Source organism: Balaenoptera borealis (assembly GCF_965194805.1).
Source record: "Balaenoptera borealis genome assembly, chromosome: 1".
Taxonomy (NCBI): Eukaryota; Metazoa; Chordata; class Mammalia; order Artiodactyla; family Balaenopteridae; genus Balaenoptera; species Balaenoptera borealis.
In genome coordinates this window covers 115,561,754-115,579,414 of record NC_138860.1, presented here as the reverse complement: position 1 = coordinate 115,579,414, position 17,661 = coordinate 115,561,754, and the positions used below count along the sequence as shown (strand labels likewise).

Below are 17,661 nucleotides of genomic sequence, written 5' to 3'. Positions count from 1 at the left end.
AAACTAAAGGGTCTTCCTGGAACACTGTCCTAAGATACCGGACTGATCTCTCTAAGGGCTGCAGGTGGGGCCTCTTTGCTGTGACAGCCCTCACTCTTGGCACCAGATTTGTTTTTAAGAGGACAGAAACTATTTTACCTTTACAACTAGTGGATTTGGTGAGCTGCTGAGAAAGTTTTAAAAATGGCTTTTCACACTTCATAAAGGACAGTGGGAAGGGCCAAGGACTTGGAGCATAGATGACTTGAGTTTAGTCCTGGCACTCTTCTTCGCTACTGACTGTGTGGCCTTGGACTTCTCGACTTGGGTTTCATCCCCTGTAATTGGTGGAGGGGGTGGGGTAATAACGGCAATAGGATTGGTTTGGTGAGGATAAGGAGCTATTACATAGGACGATATTTTATTAACAACAGTGGCCGTGTGTGTTAGGCAGCTGGGGACCAGCGTGTGCTCTGCGAGCCTCAGGAGTCTTTCCCGTGGGTGGGTGGTGAGCTGGACGCTTGGGAGTTGGTGGGAAGGTTTGCGTTGATCTGAGCTTCTTTCCTTTCCTGTTCTCTCCTTACCTGTGGTACAGTGTGGATGATAATGTGGGTGTCCACTCAGTTTCTGGCCCAAACTCCTTTTCCTTGGTGCTCCCTCCTGCTTCGGGCTCGCCTCCAGTTTGCCTACAAAGTGCTGTTTGTTGTGAGGGTGAAGCGGGCAATTCTCTGGGCAGTGCAGTTACTGTAGTTCAAAGCAGAAAGCCAAGCTGGAGGAGGAGGGACAGACAGGGCTTGTTCGTTAGAATTTTGTACATTGATTTTTGAAGGAAAGAAAGGGGATTAAGAGATGACTTCTCCATAGAAATATTATGAAATGCCCTTCATAACAGAACAAAATTGGGCAAGGAGAAAGGGCTTTAAGAAATCACTGCTTATTACTTTGAAAGCAAATGCTTTTGTTTGTTTGTTTTTTGTTTTGTTTTTGAGAGGAGGCAAATACTTTTGGAACTCTTACTATGTCTGCAATGCATTCTGGTAGGATAGGAAACAAAAATTGATAAATGATATTTACAATAGCTGTCATTTTGGTGCATTTTAGGTGGTCCGCATTGGGCCAAACACTTTTCCTGTTTTATCCTCAAATTAGCCATGAAGGTAGGAATCATTTTTTGTGTGTCCCATTTCAAAGATTACAAAATTGAGGCTCATAGTATTTAAATAACCTACCAAGGGTTACAGTGCTAGTAAGTAACTGGAAGAGCTAAACTTTGAACCTAGGTCTGTCTCTCATTCACAGTGTGAAAAATGAGTGTGTCACATGCCCCTGCTTTCAGGGGGAGACCACCACATACGCAGTTTGGTGTAATTCAGCTCAGCACGCGGTATATGCTGTAATTCCTGCATGAGCTAATTTTTTTGAACATTTGTTCAGGGGAAGGAGAGACTGATTTTGATTGGAAAGATCAGAGAAGGTTTCACAGAGAAAAATAACTTGAGCAGCGCGGAGGTAACATTGGGGCAGCAAGTGCCGAAGACATAAAAGAAGCGTGTGATGTGTTTGGGGAATGGTGCTGTGACAGAGTGAGGGATGTGGGAGGGAAGGAGGGCAGAAAAGTAGTTTGGGACAGATCACAGAGGGTCTCCAGTGTCCCGCTAAGGAATTTAGACTTCATTCCATTGCCTTTGAAGGTTATTCCATTAAACGTTCTTGAGAAGGGAAATCATTTATTCTAGTCTCTGATGTGACTGATTCTGGTGGCAGTGTCTAGAAAGGAGTAGAATGTGTGCAGCAAAGGTTCCCCAGCCAGACTGCAACATAGGGTCACCTGGGAGTTCTTAAACATACAGATTCGGGGAGTACCCCATGCCCACCAGCAACACCCACCCACCCCTGCCCCAGACATTCTGTTGATTCTGAGTGCAGTCAGATAAGGGAGGTGATTCTGAGTGCAGTCAGATAAGGGAGTAGGGCCTGTAGACATTCTGAGGCTAATTGTGAGTTTGCCATTGTGTGGATGATTTATAAACCACAGGAGGGGGCCAGTAATCAAACCTTGGGGAAGATCTGTCTATTTAGGTTTTATCGTTTGCTTATTATTCCGTATAGATATTAAATAATCTCAGAGCATCATCATTTTCACATAAATTTTCCCATTCATATCTACAGTAGAATGCAGTATGGCTCTAAACTTTATGCCTTTGTGCTAAGTCCCCTACCCTGCCCCACCCCCCTTTTTTGTTTGTTTATTTCGGAGGAAATGGAACATGTAGCATTTCCTTCGTGACTGTCCCTTCACGGACAATCTGTCATCAGCTGTGGAGTCCACTGCCTGGGGCATGGTGGCTACAGAGCTAATAGTTCAGCTCTTCAGTCTCTTAGGAGTTGAATGATATGATGCTCACTTGTACATTTCCTGGGACCTAGCGTGAAGTTAGGCCATTTTTTTTTTTTCCAAATGTTGCAGACCTCTCCTACTTCCGTTTCTTGAGTTCTAAATCAACTACTGACTTTTAAAGTATAAACTTTGCTGGGAGAGCAAACAGTTCTACCAAGGGAGAAGCAATTTCTCAACATTAAAAAAAATTAGAAATTATAATTTATGCTTAAAAAAATAATGTTAGTCCAAGTTTTTGCTCTCTTCTCTCTTCCTTCTCCGTTGTTCTTTATCCTGCCGTATGTTTACAAACCATTCTCATGACCTTCTGCCTGAGCAGCATATTTGTAGTGGGGCCAGATTATACATACACCACTGACTTTTTCATCTGACCTCTAAATTCAGCCTTTGAGCCCCTTCATTTCTTTGAGTTTTGCTAACAGAGTCTTCTTGTTGAAAGGAATATTATTTCCCATGGAACTTTACTGATGGTGTGTGGAATAATAGGATCATGCTTTCTGAAGTTCAGACCGAAGGTCCTAAAATCTTAAACATATCCAGTTTGCTATTGCTTACTTTACTTTTAGTTCAGTCTTGGCATTTCAGGTCTAGAGGTGGTTACTACCCAATGGGCATCCTCAGCCCCTCCCTGAAAATTAAAGGGAGCACATAAATGAAACCAAACTTCTTGTTTTTCCTCACCTCTCTGTTAATTTAACTAAGTCAGTTGGCTTGCCCTCATTTGCCCTTTTCACCCCTCCCAAATTAATGTTATGTGCCAATTTGATTATAACAGTGTGAATAATTTCTAAGTTACTTTTCAATACAGATTGAATACTGTTCCTTGCGGTTCTTTTCTTCATCACACTGGTAGATGTATCCAGTGTTTTTCTATCCAGCCGGCTTAACTCCTGTGTGGTTCTTGTAGCCATGTAAGTTTCAGTTGATTTGGCCATCGTGATTGTATGGGACACTGTATCAAATGCTTCATCAAGATCGAAGCACGTGGAGTTCAGTGCATTCCCTTCCCTTGCTAACTCACTTGTGCTGGAGGCAGGCAGTCCTGGAGCCTTGCAATCCAGGATTCTGGTCAAGGTAAGGAAGCAGCCCTTCTTCCTGATTTGGCTGTTCTGCAAATATCTTTTCCTTTCTTTTAAATATTCATTTATTCAGCAACATGTAGCAGGCACTGCATGCCTGACCCTGTACAACCAGTGGTTACATTCTTGCTATAGAAAGGAAAACCTCTGAGCCTTTCACTTCTCTCCTTCTGCCTTAGCATGGGACTCTTCCCCGTGAACTTTCATGCTAGAGAAAGCAAGCCCAAGCCAGTGGTGCCCCATTGGTAGTAAAATGTGTTGGTTAAAAGTAGATTCTGTGGCCAGCCAGGCTGCCCAATTTCTGGTATTTGCTAGTAGTATTATTTTAGGCAAATTACTTAATAGCTCTGTGTCTGTTTCCTGGTCTGTAATATGGAAGTAATGGTAGTTCTTGCTTCATAGAGTTGTCTGGAATAATTGAGTCAATACATGTAAAGTGGTTGGAATTTGTTTAGCTAGGTTTAGTTTAAAAATTGATGAATAATCTTTCAAAAGTTTATAATAACGTTTCTGGATTTTCCAGGCACTTTGTTTTTGTTTCATACTATTTGCCTTAGTCACTCCACTGCAGACAAAGGAAAGGAGATGAAGATCAAACAGTCCAACTTTGCTACCTTAAATTATTTGTAAATTGCTTATCTTCTTGAAGACTCCATTATGATAGGTAGTTGAGAATTGATATACTCAGTAGACAATATGACTTATTCCCTATTTACTCTTATATTGCTACTTCCCAGTGTGTAATTGTACAGATACTCATATATTTTAAAAATCTTTTTAAGAACATTATTTTCTTAGTAATAAACATTATATTTATTAGACCTGTTAAATCATTTTAAGTTGTTGGATTTTTAATGTATTATTTTTAAACGGATGCCCGAAGAGAATTTTTAAATTTTTTTTTTAATAAGGAGGCAGAAATACCCACTACAGACAATGAATAGACAAAACATGCCTTCCAAAGAAAAATGTCTTATAGGACAGTGTTTAGTCTACACAATACACATCATGATCAACAGTCAGTAAATAACCCAAGGCTGTTCATGTTAGCAGTCTGTGCCAGGAACTGTTTGAATACTCTTAACTTATGTACAAGTATTTGCATTTAGTCAAGCCTATATGGCTTCCTGCTAATCTTTCATATTTATGCTCACTGAATCACAGTACATCAGCCATCATGGCTCACTTTACATGTATATTTGCATATTAACTGAAGAATGAGAGGGGAAACTTGGAAAAAATGTATTAAGATTTTGTCCATTGGGACTTCCCTGGTGGTGCAGTGGTTAAGAATCTGCCTGCCAGTGCAGGGGACACAGGTTCGAGCCCTGGTCCAGGAAGATCCCACATGCCGTGGAGCAACTATAAGTCCACGTGCCACAACTATTGAGCCTGCGCTCTAGAGCCCGCGAGCCACAACTGAGCCGGGGCGCCACAACTGCTGAAGCCCACGCGCCCTAGAGCCCGTGCTCCACAACAAGAGAAGCCATCGCAATGAGAAGCCCACGCACCACAAGGAAGAGTAGCCCCTGCTCGCCGCAACTAGAGAAAAGCCCGCGCGCAGCAACGAAGACCCAACGCAGACCAAAAAAAAAAAAAAAAGATTTTGTCCATCACAGTTTGATCGACCTGTGGATCTGTCATTATTATTTTATTAAATACTTTTCAGCTGCAACCTAAGATCATGTTTAACCTAATTTATATTGACATATTGCTAAAAATCAGTTGGCCCGTTGCAAAATACATGTTTAGAGTTTACTCTTTCAAACAACTTGGGAAGTTGATGAAGTCACATGATATAGTTGAGAGAGATTCTTCTGAGTAAAAGATGTGTAGCACAGAATAATAAATCCACAGCCAAAATGCACCTACTCATTTCTTTTCAATTCAGAGGAAGAACAGACCCAGGGTGAATTTTAGCTCCATTACCTACTGCTTTGAGAAAAACACCTATGAGCTCCACTTCTTCTAGCACAGTGGTAATGAGTCTTCCTTGCAAAGGCAGTTCTGAGAATCCAGTGAGGCAGGGCATGTGTGGGTCCTATGTAAATGTTACTAATTCTGCTCAAGATGTGTGTGCTTTGAAGCACTGAGCTGAGGGACATACCAGCTCACGCCTGTAGCCACCCAGGCCTGTGTTTCTGACGTGTAGCTGGGTCTTCCAAGTAATGGTGCAGGTGTTCTGAGTAGTGCTTTCCTTCTCAACTTGCTTGAAACCAGGAGATTCTGTGCCTAGGAGGGAGCCTAAACCATCTTGCAGGCAGACTTTTTTATTTATTTATTTATTTATTTATGGCTGTGTTGGGTCTTTGTCTCTGTGCGAGGGCTTTCTTTAGTTGTGGCAAGCGGGGGCCACTCTTCATCGCAGTGCGCGGGCCTCTCACTATCGCGGCCTCTCTTGTTGCGGAGCACAGGCTCCAGACGCGCAGGCTCAGTAATTGTGGCTCGCGGGCCCAGCTGCTCCGCGGCATGTGGGATCTTCCCAGGCCAGGGCTCGAACCCGTGTCCCCTGCATTGGCAGGCAGATTCTCAACCACTGCGCCACCAGGGAAGCCCCAGACTTTTTTAAAAAGGTGATTTGCATCCCCTTGCTACATTTTTGCCGTGGGAAGTGACACTCTGGCTCCTTGAAAATGGCTAATAATCGTCCATGGGTAAATGCCAATCAAGCCAGCCAGTTGGCTCTGAAGACATTTTCCTTGAAAGCCACGGCCCAGGTTTTTCAGAGGCCGGGGGATGAGTGTGAGTGCCAGAGACCTCCTTCACAGAAAAGCCTGTTGCATGTGCTACCCTAGAAGTGAAGACAGAGACAGGGATGCCGCTGTGAAGCCTGCTATTACAGAGAGACAGTCTCTTAGGTAACCAGATGGCTTGTCATTTTTCTTTTTTTGTTTGCAGAAAATCCAGCTGTAATAATGGCCAAGAATCCTCACACAGAGAAATCGTGTGGCAGACATTTTTAATCATCAAAGTAAGGTCTTTCTCTTTTAAGATGAAGAAAGATAAGGAGCATCGTTTTGGGATATGAGTTTATCATCTCCTCCTCCACACCCATTAGTCCTCAGGAAAGCTATGTTTCGTCACTTAATTTGGAGCCTCTAAAATGGCTTTCACACTGTTGCTGTCTTGGTCCACGGACTGTGGTACTTAGGGAGTGGAGACTTGCAAAATTAACCTCCAGTATTCTTCCAAAATCAGTTTTATTTTTTGTGGCGTCATTTGTGCCTACCTGGGAGCATTTTTTTATGAGGTTGTTATTTTAATATTTTTTTCTGCCTAACAGTGGCAAGGAAGAAACACTTTCCATGAAATACAGAAGGGGCAGGAGAATAGCTGAGCTGTGAGAAAGTACGATATGATGCTTTGGTCTTGTGATTGTTAGGATACATACTTGTCAGGAATGGATGCAATCTTAGGATGTTGTATTATCCAAACTATGAACTTTGGGATCCAGGCAGCTTAATTTAAGCATGTTTCCTTTGCTTTGTCTCAAGAATTTCATTTTTCTTTAGAGGTTTTCCTTTTAGGCTCTTGGATTTATGAGTAACAGAAATGAAGGCAGGGATACCAAAAGGTATTTTAAAATAGAATTGTATCCAAAACATGGTAATTATTGACTTTTTTTTTTTTAATGAGAGAGAATTGAGAGAAGTTTTGAGTTAAATGCCCTCCTTCCTACCTCCCTCCCACCAGGTACTTTGTGGGAAAGCAATGGCAGTGCTTTGGGAAGAAGCATTAAGCTTGTGAAAAGAAATGAAGAGTGGACAGGTCCAGGGTAAGCAAGGGACTGAGAGAAGGAAAATGATGGCAGCAGAGGCAGACCTGGACCCTAAAAGCACGCTAAGATCCCTCAGGAGGTTTTTAGTAATAAGCCCGCATGCCACTGTGCGAACCTGAAGGATGGGAGTGCATCTGCTCGTGCCCAGCCCCTGCCCAGCCCGTACTGGCACACTTGAATTGTCCTTGCCCTTCACCTGCACGCCCTACAGCTCCAGGGTCTGTGCTGCTGAGTGAGGTGGTGGGGAAGGGCGAGTGAGACACAGTTCATCAGGAGAGAAGACAAAAGCACTCACTTTCTCCCTCACTCTCCGCTCAAGTGTCTGAGGTCTCATCATTGCCAAGATTCTTAATCACCTTTTAATACATGCTCTGTTTCTTGGCTTGTCAGGAGGCTAATAGCAGCATGCTATTGACAGGTGAGTGTGAACTAAGTGCCAAAGCAGAAGGAAATGGAAAGTGAGAGAATTTCAAGTTTCACTAAGAGTGGAGTCCATGCATGTTTTGTGTGGTGTGGTTTTTGTTTGTGTGTTTGTTTGTTTGCCTTCTTCTTAAAAGGGCCCAGTTGGAAGAGAATTCAGGGAACAAATATTAGTCAGCAGATTAGGTTCTGAACTGGATAGACTTTGTACCTTGGCATATGAGTGGTTATCCTAGAACCTTTTGAACTTTTACCACCGAGTAATTCTGAAAAGGCTGACAGAGCCAGTGGTAGATAATGGGAAAGAGCACGGTGTCCTCTGCTCAAGTAATCAAGGTACATATTATTCAGGTGGGTAAGGAGCCTAGCTAGTTCAACAGAGTGATAGCATGGAATTGCAGGCTCATTTGGAGATGAAGGAATGGATCACAGATGGTCGATGGGCTTGATTTTTCTCTGAGAATTCACTATTGTTTTGAGAATAAGCAGAGCTTAGAGGAAATGGCCCAGATTTTACACTTAGGAAAGAACTCTTATTCAATTCTCCATTTGACCACTTTCTAGCTAAGACATCAGGACAGTTACTTAACTTCTCTGACCCTGCTTCCTCAATTGGGAATATGAGAATAGGACTTTTGCAGATCTGTTGGGAAATATTAAGACTAAAGGGAGATTAAAATGAGATGCTAACGCTTAGCAGGAGCTTAATGTCCATCAGTTTCTTTCTTTCAGTCAAAATTTAACTTTTTATGTAGAATAATCATCCTTTATATTCTGTTCTCCATGTTGAGTTTTGAAACAGGAATAACTTTTATTTAAGCTATCACCTTGATGATAAAAGGAGCTGTTTATCAGAGACAGTGCTGTAGGTGCCTTGCAACCTGATAGATTCGTGTGCAAGGGCAGGCAGGGTACCGGTGAAGCTGTCCACACCTGGAAGCCCAGAAACTGGGCGCTGAACGCATAAGCGGACTCCTAGAGCTGGGACACTCTGCCTATGGCAGATTCTTAAACCACCTGTTTGCTATCTTTTAAACACTACCCCGAAGTTCACCCAAGTCAGAGGGTGACAAAATGGACATAAACGCAGAACTTTGGAACTGCTCTGTGATTCATATGCCCAGAGAAATACTTAATTGTTTTCTGGAAGAATGCACTATATGATGATCTTTTGTGTGGAATTGGTATGTGTAAATGTTAGGGCACTGTGCGGGTAAGGATCCCAGTAGACAGACTAGGAGCCCGGAATACTTTTTTTTTTTTTTTTTTGGCAGTTCGTGGCTGCTGCATGCACGCTCTCCCTTTTGAGTCAGCCAGGCGCAAGAGAAGTAATTTCCCATCCAGAAGCTCTTTCGGCAGCTGAGCTGTAGTGGATATACTGGGATGTGGCTAAGTTTAAAATTGTGCGTAAATCCAGCTTCCTCTCCCCTGGAAAGGCTCAGCTTGCCTTTATACCTTCCCCTCCGGCCGATTTTTTTTTTTTTTTCCCGGGGGCGGAGAGGAGAGGAAAGGAAAGGAGGAACACTGAGGCAGGCAGACAGCTTGTAGTTGACTTAGGTTCGCGCGGGGAGGGGGAACCCGGGCGGGGGCTGGAAACGGAAGGGCTGCCAGTGCGCCGCAGGCGAGGCCGCCGGCAGGGGGAGGCCGGGCCGCGGGCAGCCACCTCGCGGGCCGCCGGGGTGGCGGGTCGCCCTCCGGGAGAGCGCCGGGTGCCGCGGACCGTGCGAGGCGGGCGGCGGTGGTTATGCAACCCGCAGCCCCCTCGTCCGCCCTCTCCGCCGGCCTGCGTCCCCCCCTCCGCTTGGCCGGCACTCGGATCTCTCTTGGTCTTTCTCTCCCCTGTGTGTTTCAAACAGGAAGTGCACGGCTGTCTGTAACGTGCCGCCGGGTCCCAGGATGGAAGAGTGAAGTCTTCGCGTCGCGCCGGTTCCAGCTCGCGGAGCCCGCCGGAAGCCAGTCCCCGGAGAGGAGAGCGCCCTGAGGGAGCAGGGTGGCCGCCTGGTCCAGGTGCGGGGCTGGGTTGCGAGCCCGCGGGCCGGGCGCTGGGCTGTCACTCAGTCACTCAGCGGATCTGCAGCTCCCGCGCTGCAGCCTCACTCGCCGTGCCTTTTCTAGGTTGCGCTCCCCTGGCTGCTTTCTCTCCCGGAGGATCTCTCCAAACTCTGTGGCTCTGCTACCCGGGTGCGTTGGACCCCGGTGATAAGGCGCGTGGCGGCACGCGGCGCCCGCGGGACCTGCCCGCTTCCTCACCCACCCTAGGCGGGAGCTTTCCAGGCTGGGCTGCTTGTGCCCGGGAGGCTTCCCGAGTCGTCAGCTGCCCTCTCCACCCTCGCCTCTCCTCCTCCTGCCGCCTGAAGCAGCGGCTCTTTGTTCTTCACTTTGTTCGCCAGGCCAGGGGTTATCTACAGAAATGGGTGGCTTGGGTGTTAATAAGAGTGATGTGAGTGGGAGGGGTGAGGACCTGGGGGAGAAAGAGGATGAATTGAGGGTGATGTGTAAGGTGGAAAGGGGAGCAAGAGCCTTGGTGTCCGGGCTAAGAAATCTCACCAGCTCTTTAGCCGGTGAAACAGAGGAGTCCAGGCTCTTTGCTTTCCATTTTGGAAGAGCCAGGCTGTGAGGAAGTGAGGGAATTCGTGATGCAGACACACACTGGAAAGGTAGTGACCAGGAATGAGGGGCAGCTAGGTCTGAGATGTTTAGTCTGGTGTCTGGCTTGTTAACTCCAGTTGTGGATTCTTAGCCAGCCTCTCTTGCTGAGACAGAGGTACTTTTAAAGGTAGAAGCCTGACATCTTTATTCATTAAATGCCATTTTTCATCGGAGTAAAATTGAGAACGACTTTTCTCAAATTCACTGGGTAGGTTACAGTTTCACATTGCTTGTCTTACTCCATCTCAGAAGTGCATAGGTGGAGAACAAAATGCTAGAGGAAAGGTTGGTTTTATGCGCAGAGTTTTTGCTTCTTCATATCCCTGGCAGCTCCTCTCTCTGCGGACTAAATCAGACGGACTTTTCCCCCAGTGAAAGTCCGGTCTTGTTTCCCCTCCTTTACTTGTCTACCTGGTTGAACTCCAGTCTTGCGGAGGGACACTAAAGGAGGTGTGATGGTTGAGAGGAGGTGAGAGGCAGTTTGGTGGGAAGATTGTAGCCTCAAATTAAATGTTTGAATGAAGTTAAAGCCAGTAGGATCTTCTTTCTCTTTCTTTTGGAAGAAGGGATCCATGCAAATGACTAGAGGGGAGGAAAGTGAGATTCTGCAAAGAAGGGCCTCTTTCTGTAGCAGGGAGGGAAAGTGCAAAATCACAGTACTATGTGCACTTAGCCCCTTCACCTTATTGGGTGGTCAAGCTTTCTCGGGAAGCAGGGTTGGTTGTAGAATTTAAATTCGTGATGTCCTATGCTGACTATACCACTCTAATGCTGATGTTTTTTGTAGTGAAATATTTACTACATAATTAATTTTGCTTTGAAAGGAAAATCTTTTGTAGTTACTCAGCCTGGTACATTTGTACTTTCCCCTCCCTCCCTTTCTTTTTCTTATTAGCAGCATGGAGGTAATTTAAATTATAAGATCCTATTATTCCAATAGTCCTTCAGAACTTTAATCTCTTTTAAAATGCAGGTGCTTTGAGCATTGTGATATTATCAGTAATTGGCATAATTGTGTTAGCATTAAGTAGCCAAGATACACTATGAGCGCTGAGCAATTAATTTTATCTTTTTCTAGATAGATGTGGACTTCTCAAATTTGAATTTAATTGTGAGAAGTCTGTGTTTATGCCTCTTCTTGCCAAACACATCATGAGATTAAAAGTGAAAACAAGTCATTAAGAGAGACTCTTGAAAGACCTGTACAACCATAGTATTTGCCTCTATTTTTATACCCAGGTATACTCCTGGCCCTCTGATTCATTAATTTACCTGAGGACTTTCCTCAGCATCTGTCATTCTGTTTCAAGATAAAAGAGAACAGCCTTTGTGACCTCCCAAACTTGTCCCCTATTTAGGAACAGGATTTACTCCCACCGTAGTGGAATTTGATAATAATTAATTAATAACCCAGGAATAATAATAAATGGCCTTTAGATCCTCATTTTCTGTTTGTTTACAGAGCGCATTTTCTATATCTCCTGTATAATTTATTACTCTGTTTAACAGTCTGAAATAGGATTCATTTATTCTCTTTGATGGAGCGAGGAAACTGAGGCTGATAAAATGTGACTTGTCAGTGGTCATACTAGTAAATGGACCTGCTGGGACTTGAACAAGAGTCTTATGCTTTATAGTGCTTGGCTCTCTTATAATCTGGAAAGTGGCCGCTTAAGGAAGAGATGGCAACGCTGATTCAGATGGTCTTTTGCCTTTCTAAAAGAGAGCTGATAAACACTGGCTCGAGATTAACTTCACCTAAATCTCCAGATCTTTTCCCATTCCTCTCTACCCAGAGCTTAGGGGGTTTTATTGTTGTTGTTGTTTTTTCCATGTTTGAAATTTACACTTCCTCTGTGTTAGTGACTAGATTTAGCTGTGTTTGCATCATTGTGATTTGTTTTCTGCTGCCAACATTCTAATGGCATATTTTAATTTACAGATATCTTATGTCAGGTCTTAGTGAACAGTATCTTTTTGAAAGGTCAGATTAGCATATTTTAACTTCTTAGAGTAAAAAACAACATTTCTGGTTTACCCCTAGGACATAGTTTACATCCCAGAAAAGAAATAATAAATTAAAAAATTAATAAATGATGTATATAGCTCTCTTCATACTCCACTACCCTACATACTGTATGACCACTGTACATAGCCCCCCAACTTCCCCACCCCAGTTCAGGATAACTTACTGAAAAGCTTATATTATAAAAGACATGGGCAAATCCATATACACTTTATATATTAAGTATTTTTGTAATACTCCCCAGATGGAAATAAGTTTATTTTTCTTATTTTTGCAACATTTAATGTTGAGGCTCTCTTTAGCTAGGATTTTTATGTTATACCGAGAAGAATATAAATTAAAATTTAGAGTATATTTTCAATGGGATATGCTGGATAAAATATTTATTTTGTCTTCAACAATTGAAGTATCTGTAGTGATCTATAACTTCCCCTTTGTAGAATTGTGTCAAAGCATCAGGGGAAAGGGGAGAAGGCGGGGGGGGAGGGAGGGGGAGGAAAGGGAGATAAACTGAGTGATCTTTTCTTTTATAAGTAAGGAATGGAATGATATATGCATATTTTCTTAATACACAATGCACTGCCACTTCTGTCTGTTTTGAACAGTTGCAGTGGCTTGTGAACTAAGAATGAAAGGGTAACTAGCTTTGATGTTAAATGCCAAGGAAAAGTTTATGGCCAAGAGAGGACTAGGAGTGGAGATAAATGTGCATTAGGATTTTCATTTTTTCAAAACCCTCTCTCTTTTCCTTCATGTCTATTATAAAATAAAAACTATCTTCGATTGGAAATTGTGAACTTTAAAACAGTGGTTCTCAACCCTTACAAAAATCAGGAAACTTTTATTTACTACTAAAAGATTTCAAAGATTTTGACTTGTTCAGAGTTTTACTTCTCATTTCTGATGATTGGTAATATTTAGTGACAGAGTCACTATTTAATGTTACTTAACTGGACATACATTATAAAGAATCACCACAGCATCTTCCCGTATTTGTAAAATAGTAGTACATGTATGAGTGGGACAGGGGTTCAGTCTACTGACTTCTGCCAGGATCCTGAAGTCCACAGGCTGGGACTCAGGACTGAAGTAAAACAACTGCTCCAGGCTGAAAATGCAGAAATGGTGATGTACAGTATGTTAGCCGTCAGGTTATAAAGATTCCCAAGTGGAATTTTTCCTCTTTGTTGTACATTAAATAGGTGACGTGTAAAGTCCTGACTTTGGATCTGATCTTGTTTCTGGGTTAATTGTTTTCATGGTCAGCTTTGAGGTCCTGTAGTTACTCAGTCACGGGTAACTGGAGTTCTTCTAAGAGCATTCTCCCGACATTCTCCCTACGGTGGTTCCTTACGTTTGTCGAGTCAGGACTCCGACACCAGTCCCAGGGTCACCACTGTCATAACTGTCACCATCTGCAGCCTTATATTCATTTCGCAGAAGCTAAAAGAGGCTTCCCAATCTTAACCTTTACAGTTTTCAATAAGTATATAGAAGGAGAGAGATTATTTACCCTGTTCTGTAGTGGAAAAAGCTGACATACAGGTTCATATTGAATCTGTCTCTCTGATTTCCATGCCCATTGCTGAGGTTTTGGTGTTCTGTTTAAGGCAGATTAGGCAGGGCACCAAAATCTGTTAGGGTTAGTGCATGATGCTCTTTTTTCTGGTTAAAAAAAAAAAAATCACTTTCTATTTATTGAATGCTTTATATGGATTATCTGTGGTCTTCCTGGTGTTGTGCAGGGTGGGTAATATCCCTGTTTTATAGGTAAAGAAACTGAGGCAAGTGGAGATTGTAATTTATCCAGGTCACATGGACAAGCTGAGGCCTGGCCTCGGATCCAGGTTTGTCAGTCCCCAGGCTAAAACATTTCTGTCATCACATCTGCTTCTTTCTCTGTCCTTAACCTCACCTGTGAAGAGAAATGAGAACATTTTGTTTAGTCTTACCTACCTTTTCAGCAAAGGTTCAGTTAAAATCATACAGAACATGCAGACTTTAGGGATAGGGACATGAAAGGGTCAACATTTTTATAAGTATTTTTGGCTTCCATGCAGTATATATGCTCTTTTTCCCCCCAAGGAATGTATACTTATATTCGTGAGTGTATTGAATCTGTTGGTAAGAATTTCTTGAGGCAGTATTGTCCACAAGCAGTATCGCTGGATCTTAGGACATAGCATACTAATTTTACTAGGAACTGCACAGATTGTTGTCAGTTTTATATCTCCACCAATTCTACACGATGATTTCTTTTTTTATTAAAAAATTTCCTGATTTTTGCTATCCATTAGATGTTCATTGTGCCTCATGGTTGAATTTTGCCTTGTTTTGATTATAAGTGAGGTTGAGCATCTCTTCATGTACTTAATTTCCCTTTTCTATGAATTGGGTCTCTTCCCCTTTTCTTGTAAGAAGTTCCTTGGAAGAATTCTTGTGGAGTTCCTTGTATATTCTGGAAGCTAATGCCTTGTTAGCTGTGGATATGGTGGATACTTTCTCCCAGTATGTCACTTGTCTGATAAGTTTGTCTGTGGTGCCTTTCAGTAACAACAACAACAAAATCTTTAATTTTAATGTAGTTGAACCCACCAGTTTTTAACATTATTGTGGTCTGTGCATTTTGAGTCATTTAAGAAACCCTTCCCTATTCTAGGCTCATATTATGGTCTCTCTTCACTTTCTTAGCTTTATAGGTTTACTCGGGTTTTTAAACGATTCGAAGTTTAAGATATGAGGTATAAATTCATTGTTATTTTTTAAAAACTGTTCATCTTGTGAGCCAGTTTCTTCAACACTATTTACTAAATAACCCACTCTTTCTCCACAGACTTTTGGTGCCACCTCTAGCATATAAGTGTACATTTATACAGACCTCCTTCTGAGATCTCTGTTTTGTTCAGATGGCTTATTTGTGTGTTCCTGGGTCGTTGATTCACTTTTTTAAATTACTAGGGCTTTGAAATATGCCTTATCTTGTTACCCGTACACTTATAGGACTTGATATTATTATCATGATTGATATAAATTTAAAAGTTCAAAACTATTTGAGATTATTTTGGGTGGCTGTCTTGCCCTTATTTGTATGTGCTAGCCCTTTACATCTGCAAATGTATCTTTGAGAAGTGTGTTTACTCCTTCGGGAATATTATTTATTTAGTAGCATAATTTAACGTAACCCTAACTTTCCTGACATTACACTTTCTTCTCGATTTTATTATTATTTCTTTTTTTTAGCAATCACAGCTCCCTTTCATGCTTGGTCATCTATGTGGGGCAGTGGGTGTCTCACTTCAAAGTCCTCTCTTCTTCAGTGATCTGCACGTGCTCATAGATCTGGGATATGCATTCCTGATATGGCTTTTGAATGAATGTTTTATGAGGTGTGATGCCGTAATATATGGCTGAATACTCTTGAAAGCCTGGTAATTATAGATGTCTGTTTATTATTGGGAAAACACTGCCAGTTTCAGCTCGGGTTTTCTCCAAGTTTACTTTGCTTCACTCTTTTCCCAGCTCATGGGGGTCTCGTTCTCTCTCCAGTCTCCAGTGTATGTCACACTAAATGCTAGGTTGCTTTATTTGATAAGCAGGCATTTACATGTCTTTTGTGTGTGTGTGTGTGTGTGTGTGTGTGTGTCAATTCTTTTTTTTTTTTAACATCTTTATTGGAGTATAATTGCTTTACAATGGTGTGTTAATTTCTGCTTTATAACAAAGTGAATCAGTTATACATATACATATGTTCCCATATCTCTTCCCTCTTGCATCTCCCTCCCTCCCACCCTCCCTCTCCCACCCCTCTAGGTGGTCACAAAGCACCGAGCTGATCTCCCTGTGCTATGCGGCTGCTTCCCACTAGCTATCTATTTTACGTTTGGTAGTGTATATATGTCCATGCCACTCTCTCACTTTGTCACAACTTACCCTTCCCCCTCCCCATATCCTCAAGTCCATTCTCTAGTAGGTCTGTGTCTTTATTCCCGTCTTACCACTAGGTTCTTCATGACCTTTTTTTTTTTTCCTTAGATTCCATATATATGTGTTAGCATACTGTATTTGTTTTTCTCTTTCTGACTTACTTCACTCTGTATGACAGACTCTAACTCCATCCACCTCACTACAAATAACTCAATTTCGTTTCTTTTTATGGCTGAGTAATATTCCATTGTATATATGTGCCACATCTTCTTTATCCATTCATCCGATGATGGGCACTTAGGTTGCTTCCATGTCCTGGCTATTGTAAATAGAGTTGCAATGAACATTTTGGTACATGACTCTTTCTGAATGATGGTTTTCTCAGGGTATATGCCCAGTAGTGGGATTGCTGGGTCGTATGGTAGTTCTATTGTTAGTTTTTTAAGGAACCTCCATACTGTTCTCCATAGTGGCTGTATCAATTTACATTCCCACCAACAGTGCAGGAGGGTTCCCTTTTCTCCACACCCTCTCCAGTATTTATTGTCTCTAGATTTTTTGATGATGGCCATTCTGACCGGTGTGAGATGATATCTCATTGTAGTTTTGATTGGCATTTCTCTAATGATTAATGATGTTGAGCATTCTTTCATGTGTTTGTTGGCAATCTGTACATGTCTTTTTTGTCTGCCGTTCTTAAGGTGCTTTATGGATATAAGTAGAGGGACGCAGTCCACCTACTGAAAGGTACTAAGCTTGCATAAAAGTGTGATAAAATGATAATGTAGAATGTTCTACAGTCCAAAACCTGCTTATAAGACCAATGCCCTTGGGCTGTTGGAATTGTTCTCCTATTGTGCTTTAAACAGGAGGTATTCACCTGCGTTTAATGACAACAGCCCCAGCCTCTGACCTGACCGACCTCACATCCTCAGGAGAGGACTTCATCAGTGTGGACATTTTCCATTTCTCATTCAGGTTCCTCTGTGATCACCTTACCAGCTGTCAGGTCCACCTGTCTTACCAGCTCCTCTCCAGTTATTCTAATGTAATTGACAGCTATGCTACTTCATTCGTTCAACAGACATTTGCTGAGTTCCAAACTATTAAATCTTAGTTCCCTTATCTCTCCTCCTCCTATCTGCTGTACACCAGTCATTGTGCTAAATTCTGAAGATACAATGTGAGTATGACACAGTGCCTGACCTTAGAAGATAGACACACAAATCATTAACTGGAACTTAGAATGTGGAATACTTTACAGCAATACCTTGTAATAAATAATAATAGAGAGTGGGGCACAAAGGAGGGAGTGCTTTGTTCTTTCTTGTTTGTGAGGAAAGAATTCATGCCGGAGGTGATTTTAGTGCTAAATATTGGAGAGATAGGATTATTTATCAGGCTGAAC

At 42.4% G+C, this 17,661-nt stretch overlaps 1 protein-coding gene across 4 annotated transcripts in view; it reads left to right on the top strand.

The window, feature by feature from the left end:
* Nucleotides 1-17,661, top strand: part of LRRC8D (leucine rich repeat containing 8 VRAC subunit D) — a 109,387-nt gene that overhangs the window by 12,115 nt on the left and 79,611 nt on the right. The window contains exon 2 of one of the 4 annotated variants that reach the window (XM_082383617.1): nt 9,511-9,661. The exons of the other annotated variants lie outside the window; for them this stretch is intronic. The gene's annotated coding sequence lies outside the window, so the exon portion shown is untranslated. The remainder of the gene's footprint in view (nt 1-9,510; nt 9,662-17,661) is intronic. 4 annotated transcript variants of the gene reach the window in all.